The sequence below is a fragment of the Pomacea canaliculata genome, linkage group LG7, assembly GCF_003073045.1.
Source record: "Pomacea canaliculata isolate SZHN2017 linkage group LG7, ASM307304v1, whole genome shotgun sequence".
Taxonomy (NCBI): Eukaryota; Metazoa; Mollusca; class Gastropoda; order Architaenioglossa; family Ampullariidae; genus Pomacea; species Pomacea canaliculata.
In genome coordinates this window covers 8340762-8352700 of record NC_037596.1, presented here as the reverse complement: position 1 = coordinate 8352700, position 11939 = coordinate 8340762, and the positions used below count along the sequence as shown (strand labels likewise).

Below are 11939 nucleotides of genomic sequence, written 5' to 3'. Positions count from 1 at the left end.
GGTCACGTGTTTGTGTCCATGGCGACAACGTGTGTGACGGCTGGCCACAGTGTCCGCAACACGACGATGAGACTTTCTGTGGACTTCACTGTCCTCATGAATGTGTTTGTCAAGGACTGGCAATTCATCTGTAACAGAACCATTTCCGACACAAAATTTTCTCGAACTTGCGTTACCTAGACGGTAGACATTCAGGTATGACTCTGACAGACGTTTCTTCTAACTTATATCTTGTTTGGTTGAGTCTAGCTTTCTGTAGACTGACTTCTGTGATATCAGTTCATCTACAAAACCTCCGGACCCTAGATCTTAGTGATAATTATATAACTACCTTTGACCTTACCTCATTCTCGTTATTAATTAACTTAAAAGAGTTGCGGTTAGCTGGAAATCCTCTTGTTAATTTGTTGAATGGCGGTTTTCCTTATTTACACAAAAATCTTGAAACTGTGGATATCACTCGCATGTCGATAACAGTATTGGACAGTAAAGCGTTTCTTAATTTTTCGAGTATTAAAGTTCTGAACATTTCGTACAATCAGATTGCAACGATAACAGATAACGGTTTCATCTACCTACCAAACCTGAACACGTTAGACATGAGAAATAACCCACTTGGAGGTATTTCCTCGAAATATTCTCAAGACATCACGATATCTCCGCGCTGTTTATTCTGATAATTATAAACTATGTTGTTCTCAGAACCTCCCGGACTCGTTTGAAAGCGGATCATGTTTCGCTCCAGCTGATGAAATTTCATCGTGCGATGACCTGTTGCGATCAGATGTCTACCGCGTGTTCCTGTGGATGTTCTGTGTTTTGTCCATTACGGGTAACGCTGGCGGCTTTCTCTTGAGACAGCTTCTCCAGAAGAACTTTTCGGTTTCAGGTTTCAATGTGTTTGTTACCAACCTGAGTATAGCTGACTTCTTTATGGGAGTGTATCTAGCCATACTGGGTGTAGCAGACGAGACCTACCGCTCCATTTACCTATGGCACGACATTCAGTGGAAAGTCAGCAGGACGTGCAACGTGGCCGGCTTCTTGTCCTTCATGTCCAGCGAGGTGTCGGCTTTGATCATCTGTCTCATAACTCTCGACCGTTTTCTCGTTCTCCGATTTCCGTTTCAGTAAATTCCGGTTTGAGCCCTGGTCAGCCTCGTGGCGTGTGGACTGGCTGGGCTGTGGGCTTTACTCCTAGCAGCTGTTCCTTTGTTGCCTTTTCTTTCTCACTGGGAGTTTTATAGTCAAAACGGTATCTGTATCCCGCTTCCGATATTACGAAAAAACTTCAAAGGTCGTAGTTATTCTTTCGGTGTTATGATCATCTTTAACATGGTTTGTTTGTGTTTATAGCAGCTGGTCAGATCTGTATTTACTGGTCAGTGCGAGTGAACTCTATGAAGGTAAACTCGACCAAGAAATCCAACGATATCATCATAGCTCGCCGCCTGGCCACGGTGGTGGTGTCGGACTTTCTGTGTTGGTTTCCAGTAGGAATGGTCAGCATCATGGCTGCTTTAGGAATTCCTGTTCCTAGTGAAGTTAGTGTGGCTATGGTCATCTTTGTGTTGCCACTCAACTCTGCTTTGAATCCTTTTCTCTACACTTTAAACCTGTTGCTAGAGAAGTGGCGCCGTGCCGAGGAGGAGCGGATGCTGAAGAAGTTGGAAGTGAGCTCCTTATCATAAGATGAAAGGTTCAATGATCGAATCTCGCAGTCATTGTGATACTGTTAAAAGGTAACCACAAAACAGAGTTGAGACTTCGGTGACAAAAGTAGTGAACCTTGCATGAAAATCGTTTACTCAAAGAGAACATGCAATGACCGACAGTACTCACAGGTATTCCTTTTTTTAGTGTATTCAACGGTAATAATTCTCTCATGTAACCGTTGTGGAGCAAATGTTGCAATACAGCAATTCTAGACCAACAATACCCTTAGACTTCATTTCTTCCATTTCATTTAGAACTCTTCATGTATTTATGTTCACACCGTGAGTTATTTAGATTACCGACGAGACACTGTCTTATGTACAACATACCTATCCCTAAAAAGGTTTAATAATTAAAAAGTATCATTTTAATTTCATAATTTTCACAATTTCAAAAGCTCGTTAAATATATTCAATACATACTCAAGAAATATTCAAATAGTATTCATTAATTACACAACACACGAGGAGTCGCTAAAATTATTGTCTTTCAAAAAATTAGTTTAACTTTATCTCTGTATAGGCTTTTAAAAGTCTGTGATCTTTAATAAAGAAATTAAAACACAGGAGGGTTAATGGTGTCCGACTGCATAGATAATTGGGACTTGAAAGGAAGCAGGAGAGATGAGTAGCTTCTGTGATACATACCCCTCAATCCACCTTGACGGAAAAGTTTCAGAGTGGTCATATTTTTATTATAAGAAAGGTGACAAGTTAATGAGTTAATGAGGAATGCTTTTATTGGGACCACACCCAAAGAAGAAAATCTCAAAAGCAGATTATTTTGGCTTCAATATCTTTGCTGCATAATGGGAGCTTGACCAAGCTCTGAGAGAAATACTATGCACATATGGTTCACAACACTGATTGGGATGAACTTAGATGATGTGGAGTCCCTGACTGTGATGTTAGCACTGAGTGAGGTGTAAAAAAAGCACACAAAGAGAAGTTTAACAGAGATAGAGAGATAGTGACCGAGACAGATAGAGATATACTGACAGAAGTAGAAGTATAGTGTCAACGAGAGACAGATATAGTAAACAGTGAGATAAAGGTAGAAAATGATTGCAATCTGAGTGGATTCAGATACTCATCTACTTCAACTTTTCTTAACAGTCTGTGACAGTTCTACGTATGTATCAAATTTATCACAAGACAGTTGACTCAAATTTGCACCAAATAGTTGTAAGGTCTCGTCTTGCATACGCTTTTGTCATTCAAATCTTCTTTTTTCGATGGACGATGTGCAGACAGGTCCTCTTGCCGAGAGAAGATAACGACGAATGGAGATGTTTCCCCAAAGGTCAAAGAGCAAGTCATAAGACACGTGCAGTAGTCTATCATTTCTATACAGAAAATACTCTAAATCTCAAGGTAAATTTTTATAGGTCGTAGCAAAAGTCTAGGAACTTAAAACATGAGTTTGTGTTTCGTATTTGTATCAAGAGTTTAAGATATCATCGGTAAAACCATAGACGAAGCTAAGACAATTAAACTATTAAAATTTTCCATCCAAGAGGTAAGAAGTAGTTATCAGGGATATAAATTTGAATCTATTTTTGAAATTTCGATAGCAAATAATAATAAAAAAGATAGCATTCGTTTTTTTTAAAATACAGAAAATGTTCATAATGCATCTGGGATCTTCATTGTCCCTTTATTTTACTAGATATGTTCGTCGTCCTTTATATAAATATTATATAGAAATATATAGAACCAAAGTGAGTGTGGGACGCTTCAGCAAAAACTGTCCATGAAATACAAAGTAAAATATTCATAAACTATTCTTTTTCGCATTTGCTTTGTTGTTTTTCTCTTTTGGTTTAGCCATGACAATTTTGTATTTTAAAGTCAGCACTGATAACAGATTGTAAAATATTTCTAGCGAGCAGACAATGGGTGAAAATATCAACATTATAGGAAATACATTTTATTTAAAAGGCATCATTGGATATATTTTAAAGAAATATAATTATTTCTACGAAAACAAATAATAATATGTTGTGCAAGAACGGCAGCAGTCTGTGTAACATAAGTAACATAATATTGTAAATAATATTTTTGGAACAATATTTTTGAATAAAGTTACAGTTCTACAGGATCCTGTTCGCTCACTTCGACTGCAAAGCCCTCCAGTTAAATAAAACTTTCGCTTTTACTTGCTGCAGTTGATTCAATGCATTATGAACAGTTTTTTTCAGTTTCAGTGTGACTATAAGTAATAAATTCTACATGCACATAAAATAAAACTAAAATCTGGCATAAAATGCTTTGGAAGCTTATGAACTCAGTCAGCTAAAGTTACCGACAAAAACAACCGACAGAAATATTTCTCTGCTTGTAATACACGTGTGTCTGCTGGTGTGTATTAAGTAGCTGATACAATAGACAGACTTACGATGCTTCCCGTTCAAGGAAAATGTCACTGAATTGTCTCTTTTAAACTTGGGTTAATAAATCTACGGAATTAATCAACTATTTTATGTTGGAAGGAAAATCCGTTTGTCAAAAGCTTCCTGACGCAACTAGGCGTGACCTACCTTTGACCTTTTCCCTTACACTTGATACGCTTGCGCAGGTGAACAAAACACAAAGGTAGTACACTAAAACAGTATTGTGGTTTCCGTCCATTATTTACGTATCCAAAACACACACACAGCTATGTATGCAATTTATCCCATGTGCGTGGGCTTTTTTTTCCACCGGTGGATTTCCAATGAAATGTGAAAAACTGATCGTTGTCTGTAAGAGTTGTAAACAAGACCCTGTGCAGTGTGTGTATTAAAGTCCAAGTCCGCCAGCCCCAGTTAAAGGGACGACGACGACGACGACGATGATGATGATGATGATGATGATGATGATGATGATGATGATGATGATGATGATGATGATGATGCAGCATGGACGAATTACGTAACATTACTTAATAACATCAAAACAACAAAAAAAAGTGTTTCCTACTTCTCATGTTTCACGCGCCTGTTGCAAAACTTAACATACAACTATTTGCGTTTTATTTCGTGTAGACAAGTACTTGCATCCGTATTCAACAAGATGATATCAAATATAATGGCATTGTAAATAGGATTTCTGCAGGTGGGTTCACAAATTCAAGTACTCAGTCGCATGTGGTCGTGCATGTGTGGGGTCAACTGTCACTATCTCTCAGAAACATTGTCCACGCCATCCACGTATCACAACCACAAAGACTGCCAGACACACTTCCTTCCGTCAGCTCACAACCGGCTTACCATGAGATTTATTCCGGCAAATGAGCCTGGGACAACCAAAAAAGGCCTGAATGACACGAGTGTTTAGTGGCAAGATGGCGCATCCACTTGCTCCAGTGGTGACACCTCTCCTGATCTTTCTCATCATTGTGTCACAGGATACTGGGTATGTGGACCTTTGGATTTCAGTAGCACACAGTCTCTAACACTCTATTTGTACAACAGTATAAATGTCATTGGACTAATAATATTCTTACATTAGTTCACCGTTATTACTACTACAACATCCACATTAGTATCCTATCACTAACCACTACATGTTTTGCTTTTGAAAAATTACTTTCTTACTTCTTTTTTAAGAACTAATTCTGATTAAACACTGCTACTCTAACATACATCTTCCACTGAAATCACAACAAGCGAAATATTGTGACAGTTGGAGTTCATACGATTTATTTTCTTTTAGTAGCTTGAGAGAAGATACATATTTTTTTTTTACACTTCAAGATTAATTTTCACACGTTTTATTTGATCGTGGGGCTTTTCAATAATTATTAAAATTTTACTTTTTCAATATTCATGCCATTTAACCTTTTATTACCTTTATTCATTCATTCGTTTATTTGTCCCTTGACTGTTACCGGTCATCGGTGGGGTTAGCACTTTTACAGACAGGTGACAAATATGTCCTGACTGATGATAAAATTTAAAACACTCAGCTAGTATTTGAATTGCAGCATTATGGTCCACAAACATGACTGGCTATTATATTGCGATTGAAAATAATGTAGATATATAATGAACTCTTATCAAAGTTTTGTAATAGCTTTGGATGTCTGCGTGGTCAGCGTAACAAATAGAATTCGAGTTGACTACCAGAGATCACATTAGCAAAGTGTCGGCAAACTCGCTGCTTGTACAGTTAGAAAGAATTTATTTTAATATATTTTATATACAAGATATTCAACATGTGAGGCTATCATTTGGGTCTTTTTATTTGATACGTCAACAGCTATTAACATATCGTCCAACAACGAAGTTGAGGAGCTGTCTGGCAACCAGGTGATGGTGTCATGTAACCAGTTCTCTAAATACTCCATGATCGACTGGTACATCATACCTTTACGTGGACCGAAGATACATATGGGAATGTGCAATGGGGAGGGATGCATACCATCATATAGTCAGAAAATAGATGTGAAACGAATTAACTACTCGAGTTCTAGGCTTGTCTCTGTGAATGTCACCCGGGAGTGGGCGGGCACCGTGGTGTGTAAAGAACGTCTCACCAGCGGAAGTGAACTCTCTGTCAACAGTACACTGGACGTTTACTGTAAGTACGAATAAAAGGACTGTTGACCTTAACAATATTTTGTAGAACTTAAACATTGCCTTTTCAATAACATTTTAGAATTTATCTAAGAACTCCAGTTTAATAGGTCTACCCTCTAGTCACAGTTAAAGGCTAACCCGAGCGCTCAGCTAAAATCGCTGGAAATAGATCATACAATAACACAGAAACATTACCTGTGATATTTAATGATGAGTCACGAGTGATATTATTATATTATATTAATGTTTTTCTCTTAATTACACCTGGATTTGTCAAGAAAACAGGAAGTGACAAATGGGCGGTATTTCTAAGAATAGATTCGTCAGTATAAGATGAATTATAGGAGAGAAGATGCATTTCTCGGTATTCTCATTATTTTAAGATGAATTTAATCGGATCATAAAGGACACAAATGTTGCGCTCGGGTTAGCCTTTAAGGCTGCGTCTTCCTACGCAACGTTTTCACCACCAGTAACGACACCACAGCTGTACAAAGCCAACGATCTTGACCACATTCTGTATTTTAATGGATGCAGATGGGCTGCAATAAAGCAAGCTCAAAACATTTAAGAACGATTTTCTAGCTCTTTTCTAATTGTTCACACTATTTAACATTTTCTTCTGTTAATAAGACAATTATGGAGTCACCGACACGACAGTATGGTGGTAAACCGCGATGACTGGACTCTAATTACTAGTTTTAAGGTCGCAAAAATCTTCTCCGCTCTTGATAACTATGGAGCCAAGCTCAACTGTACCTCCTTGGTGAGTGTTGGCCACCTGGAAAATACATCGTTAATCTAATTATATTTTCGATTTATTGCTGTTCTGTCTTACCACATCTGATAACATGATCATTAATAATGTTAAAGCTGACACTGTAATTGCGGACGCCATGTCTAGATACAAATAACAATGCACTGTAATCAAAGCAGGTGGCGCTGGAGGCAGAAAAGTCTATTTGACTACAATAATGACCAGCAAGATTTTTAAATATCATGAAATTTTTTAACATGTCTTTTATTCCGCTCTTACTTTTATTTACAGAATTCTACACTCAACAAAACACTGGTGCCATACAATGAGTCATATTTGGTATACAACGTGGGCTACTTCCAGCTCACTTCCTTCAAGTCACAGTTTGACAGTCATGTTAACCTCACATGTTTATCCACAGTAGTCGTTTACCCTGGTGCCAGACTTGAAAGACTTAACGAAAGGGGAGGTAACTACATGTTAGTGCCAAAGTAACTTTGTTGTGTTCAGATGTAAGTTTATGCTAGCCGCATGTCTTATTCCCAGATTTCTTACACCAGAATATGTTGTAATAATAATAATAATAATAATAATAATAATAATAATAATAATAATAATAATAATAAATAACTCTTACCTCGATCTCAAAGTTTCAAAGGAAAAAAAATAAATTAAAAAAAAAATTTCATTCTCATTACTTCTACTAAAAGATTTTTCCTTTTACTACTTCTGCCACGTATTAAAAGACCAGCGGATTGGTTGGTGGAATACTTATGTTGATAGCTGGGGGACTGATGGCATGGACAGCATGTAAGTCCACGAAATAATCTTGGGCAGTGCAACCTTTTTCAAGTTTATTTCCGTTAATCATTTACAGGTTTGAAGCTAATCTGTTATTATTATGTCAAGATTAACATGATTTTGTATTTGAAGCAAATTAATTCGCTTAAGTGCTCTTTCTCAGAGGTCAAAGAGTCATCCACGCCACAAATAGTTTGTGACCTTACCTACATTCCCGAGGAGGGTCCCTTCAGATGCAGCTGTAACACCCAGAGTCTAGGGAACCCGGAGGGCAGACTGACTGGCGTGTAGGAGAACGAGTTCTAACTTCCGGTGACTACGGCGTCAAACAACTTCCGCTTCCGTCCGACATCATTAACCGCAGCCACCAAGGGGAAAAACTCGTGTGTGAAGTGGAATGGCTTTACGATAAACGTTCAGAGATAAATATAACGGTGGCGTGTGAGTACGAAGACAAAAATTATTACTTGTGCAGGACAGTCCCTTACAAACTTATATTAGTAAATGAGATACTGTTTATTTAATTTAACTGATAGTTATTCACCTGTAAGTACAGCAAGATGAAAGAAATTGATGATGTCACTGTTAAGGATCACAGTTTGCAAGAAGCAACAGAAACATGGAGTGACCCAAAAAAGGAAAGAAACTGTTGATGTAAACACACAAAAGTGAGCGTTTTTATGACAATATTTATAAAATTACTTTCTGTTCCGATGACACAGCTAGCCTTTAGATTAACACAACGATCGAACGGTAAAGGCAGAAATTAAAACAACAGAAAACTTTTTACAACAGAAGGAAGCATAAATTATGACACATTTATTGTAGTTTTCAATAAAATCAATCGTTTGAAAAAGTAAATGTTCACACGTTTGAAGAGAAATATTTCTGATCTTTGCCTGTGACATTTTCAGATGGACCGGATGACGTGGTCATTAAGCCCTACATTATTCTTTTTCGAAAAGACAATAGCTACGAGACATTCCTTGCTTCCTACCCGGCGACCAGAGGCCATGTCTACTTACCTCCAGACGACACATCCAATGTAACCCTGGTATGCGAGGCAAGGAATGTCCAGCCCTTGAAGTCAGAAATGGTCACGTGGGGCGGCCTGTGCTACGGTCAGCGAGGTTTTCATTGTAAACTTACCTTCAAAGGTAAAAAGGATGACGGGAAGGAGGTCACGTGCTCAGTCATCAACAACGTTAACAACGACCACAAAGCCAACACCAGCATCATCCTCAACGTTTCAGGTCAGGCGAAGGCGTTTGCATCTTGATCCTACCAAAGTAACGGTTTTTATTTTTCACTGATTTGGATTTTACTGCCCAAGTAGATAAAAACTCTTTTCAAATACGAAAGTACGAAAATTAGATAACTAGAGTTTAAGTTTACGGTAGCAGGAAAACCTAAAAAGATCCCAAGGATCTGTACGACAAATACTTTTCAGATGGACCAGATAAGGTCCACATAAACATCCAGTACCACACTATTTCTACACCTGGCAAGTGCCTCGTGATCCTTACCTGTGAGGCACCTGGGGTCAAGCCCTCGACCTGTGACATGTTTACGTGGGAACGGGATGTGTAAAGACCAACAGGGCTCCAGGTGTGTCATCATAGTCGACAAAGAAGAGGATGACGGGAAGAAGTGACGTGCACTGTCACCAATCATGTCAACCAAGACACACAGCCAGCGCCATTGTCACACTGACGTTGTCAGGTGAGGTCAGGTCAATGTTAGACACCTCGTCGTGGTAAAGTAAACAAAAGGATGTTTATCAGGACTAATGTGTAAAAGCGTATGATTAAAAACTGCTTAAGACTGAAGTAACTGTATCCTATTCTTGTTTGATGCTGACAGGGTGTGAAGACCAATGGGAACTCCATGAGTAAAGGTGTGGGCACTGGTATAGGCGTTACCCTGACCATAGAAATACTGGTGGTAGGTGTGGTGGTGGTGGTTGTTATCTGGAGAAGTCGACGATTTCAGAGAGGTAATGTAACAGTTGTCAGAATATGCAGCTATCATATAATCTAGCAATGTTAGATAATGATGATTATGATGATGATGATTAATAAAGCAGATTTATATCAGTCAGTCGTCCCTTGACCGGCATCTAGTTTGATTGAGCTCGTTAGGCAAAGGAACAATAGTTTTCAATGCATAATAATAATAATAATAATAATAATAATAATAATAATAATAATAATAATAATAATAATAATAATATAATGACATATTAATACAAGCTTCTTAATTAAAAGACAAATTGAGTCAGTTTAGCGTTATAAAAATGTACGTCCTTTTTTTTTTTACTTTATTTTTCTTGTGTGTTTGTAGTGTAGAAATAACTAACATCCTAGCATGTAGCTTATATGTCACTGTCTGTAGAAATTCAAACTAGTATTTAAAAAAAATGGACGTGGGTAGTTAGGATGAGTAGTTAGTCATTGTGAATGAATGCTTTATTTTATGATGTTAAAGGAATACAAACCACAAGAGTTCAATCCCTTTACTACGAATAATATATTTTGTTTCTTCATTTAAGACCAAATGTACGACAAACCCAGTCAGGACGCAGGTCTGAGTATGAATAACGCATACGACACGATGAGAGCAGGTCCTGATACTCCTACTGACAAATGTAAGTTTTCCTCTATATTTACAGTGTATGTAACAAGAAAAAAGTAATAACAGCTGTTCACATTCACTGCTATTATTGAGCATAATCATTTTGCTTTTCTTTAAAGATCGAGAAGAATTCAAAATTTTTGTCTCTAGATGACTTGTACTTAGCACAATAAACAAAATTGTAGAAACACTGGTTCCTAGGTTCTAGAAATACATCGTACATTCGTCCCATCCTAACAAATGTGACAATCTAGATATAAATACAGATATGTCCCAATTAATACATGGCCATCGCTTCTCTTCATAAATTAGTCTCGTGGAATTTTAAAAAATCGTGCTATCCTTTTTTTGTTCTTGAATGCAAAATATAACTCAAATATTTCGTAGTTTAAATGGTGTCATTAGAGTTTCTCATGAAGTAAATACCATCCATCATTTTAAAGCTGTCACAACATTGTCTCCAATATCTTTTTATTGCTACATCAACTTCATTCTGCTTATTTTATTTTTTTTTCCTATTTTCAGCTCAGAAATCTACCGCACCTTCTTCCCTGGGTGAAATTTATGAAAACTTGACATTCGCCATGATAAAAAAGCCGGTCAAAGCAAAACAACAACACAGAACACAAAGAACAGTGATATAACCAGTTGCGTTATGTCATAAGCAATGTTACATTAAATGAAGGCGAGAGAACGGACAGAAAACACAGTAATAATTGTCTACACAACATGGTTAAGTGTGGAAAGCCAGTAACTAATTAATTACATACTTTATATCCAAAATAGCATTTTTCACTATCTTGATTCCCTCTGTGTTTGTTTGTTTGTTTGTTTTTTTTAAGGGGGGGGGAGGATTTTTTGGCTGGTGATTTTGCAGTGATTTGTATATAAAGAGAAAATGTTTATTTTTGTGTATAGCCTTCAGTTGTAAAAATATTGTAACTGAACTCATCCTCATATAATTTTATATTTTCGTCATGCATATAGTCATGTTGTCGTGCAACTAGTGCAGCCGAAATTATTGAGAAAGAATAAACTTGGAACTTCAATACAATATTTTAAACAGCAGCAATAACAGAAAACTGCAGTAAATGAATACAATATCTTTAAAGATTATAACTTAATTATGAAAGGTTTTCCCATTTTCAATCTGCCTGTAAGCAATAATAAGCACATCTAATGTAACTAGCATTTAGTAGCTTATTATGGAAAGATGAATTGGTTTGATCAATCTTTCGGGTATAATATGCTCTAAAAGCTTATATACTCTGGCAGTTAGTCAAAGTTCACTGCAAAATAATGGGATCGCTGACAGATATATCAGCTATTTGTACTACTTGAATGTCTGTGTGTTCGTGTATAGCATAGGCATGATTCTACATGAAAAAAAAAAAACAAAAAAACATTGCTTCACCTTCAAAAAATTGTAGCAGTGTGTAAATAAATTTTCTATTTTAAACTTGTGTTAAT

The 11939-nt window shown here is 37.0% G+C and overlaps 1 protein-coding gene across 2 annotated transcripts in view; it reads left to right on the top strand.

The window, feature by feature from the left end:
- The first annotated feature begins 6910 nt into the window (after window positions 1–6910).
- Window positions 6911–11939, top strand: part of LOC112568582 — a 53487-nt gene continuing 48458 nt past the window's right edge. Inside the window, exons 1-8 of one of the 2 annotated variants that reach the window (XR_003100122.1) lie at window positions 6911–7043; window positions 7326–7503; window positions 7999–8276; window positions 8750–9088; window positions 9286–9557; window positions 9699–9831; window positions 10387–10482; window positions 10995–11208. The gene's annotated coding sequence lies outside the window, so the exon portion shown is untranslated. Of the gene's footprint in view, window positions 7044–7325; window positions 7504–7998; window positions 8277–8749; window positions 9089–9285; window positions 9558–9698; window positions 9832–10386; window positions 10483–10994; window positions 11209–11939 lie in introns of those variants that run through there. The other variant, XR_003100123.1, reaches the window with a different exon arrangement.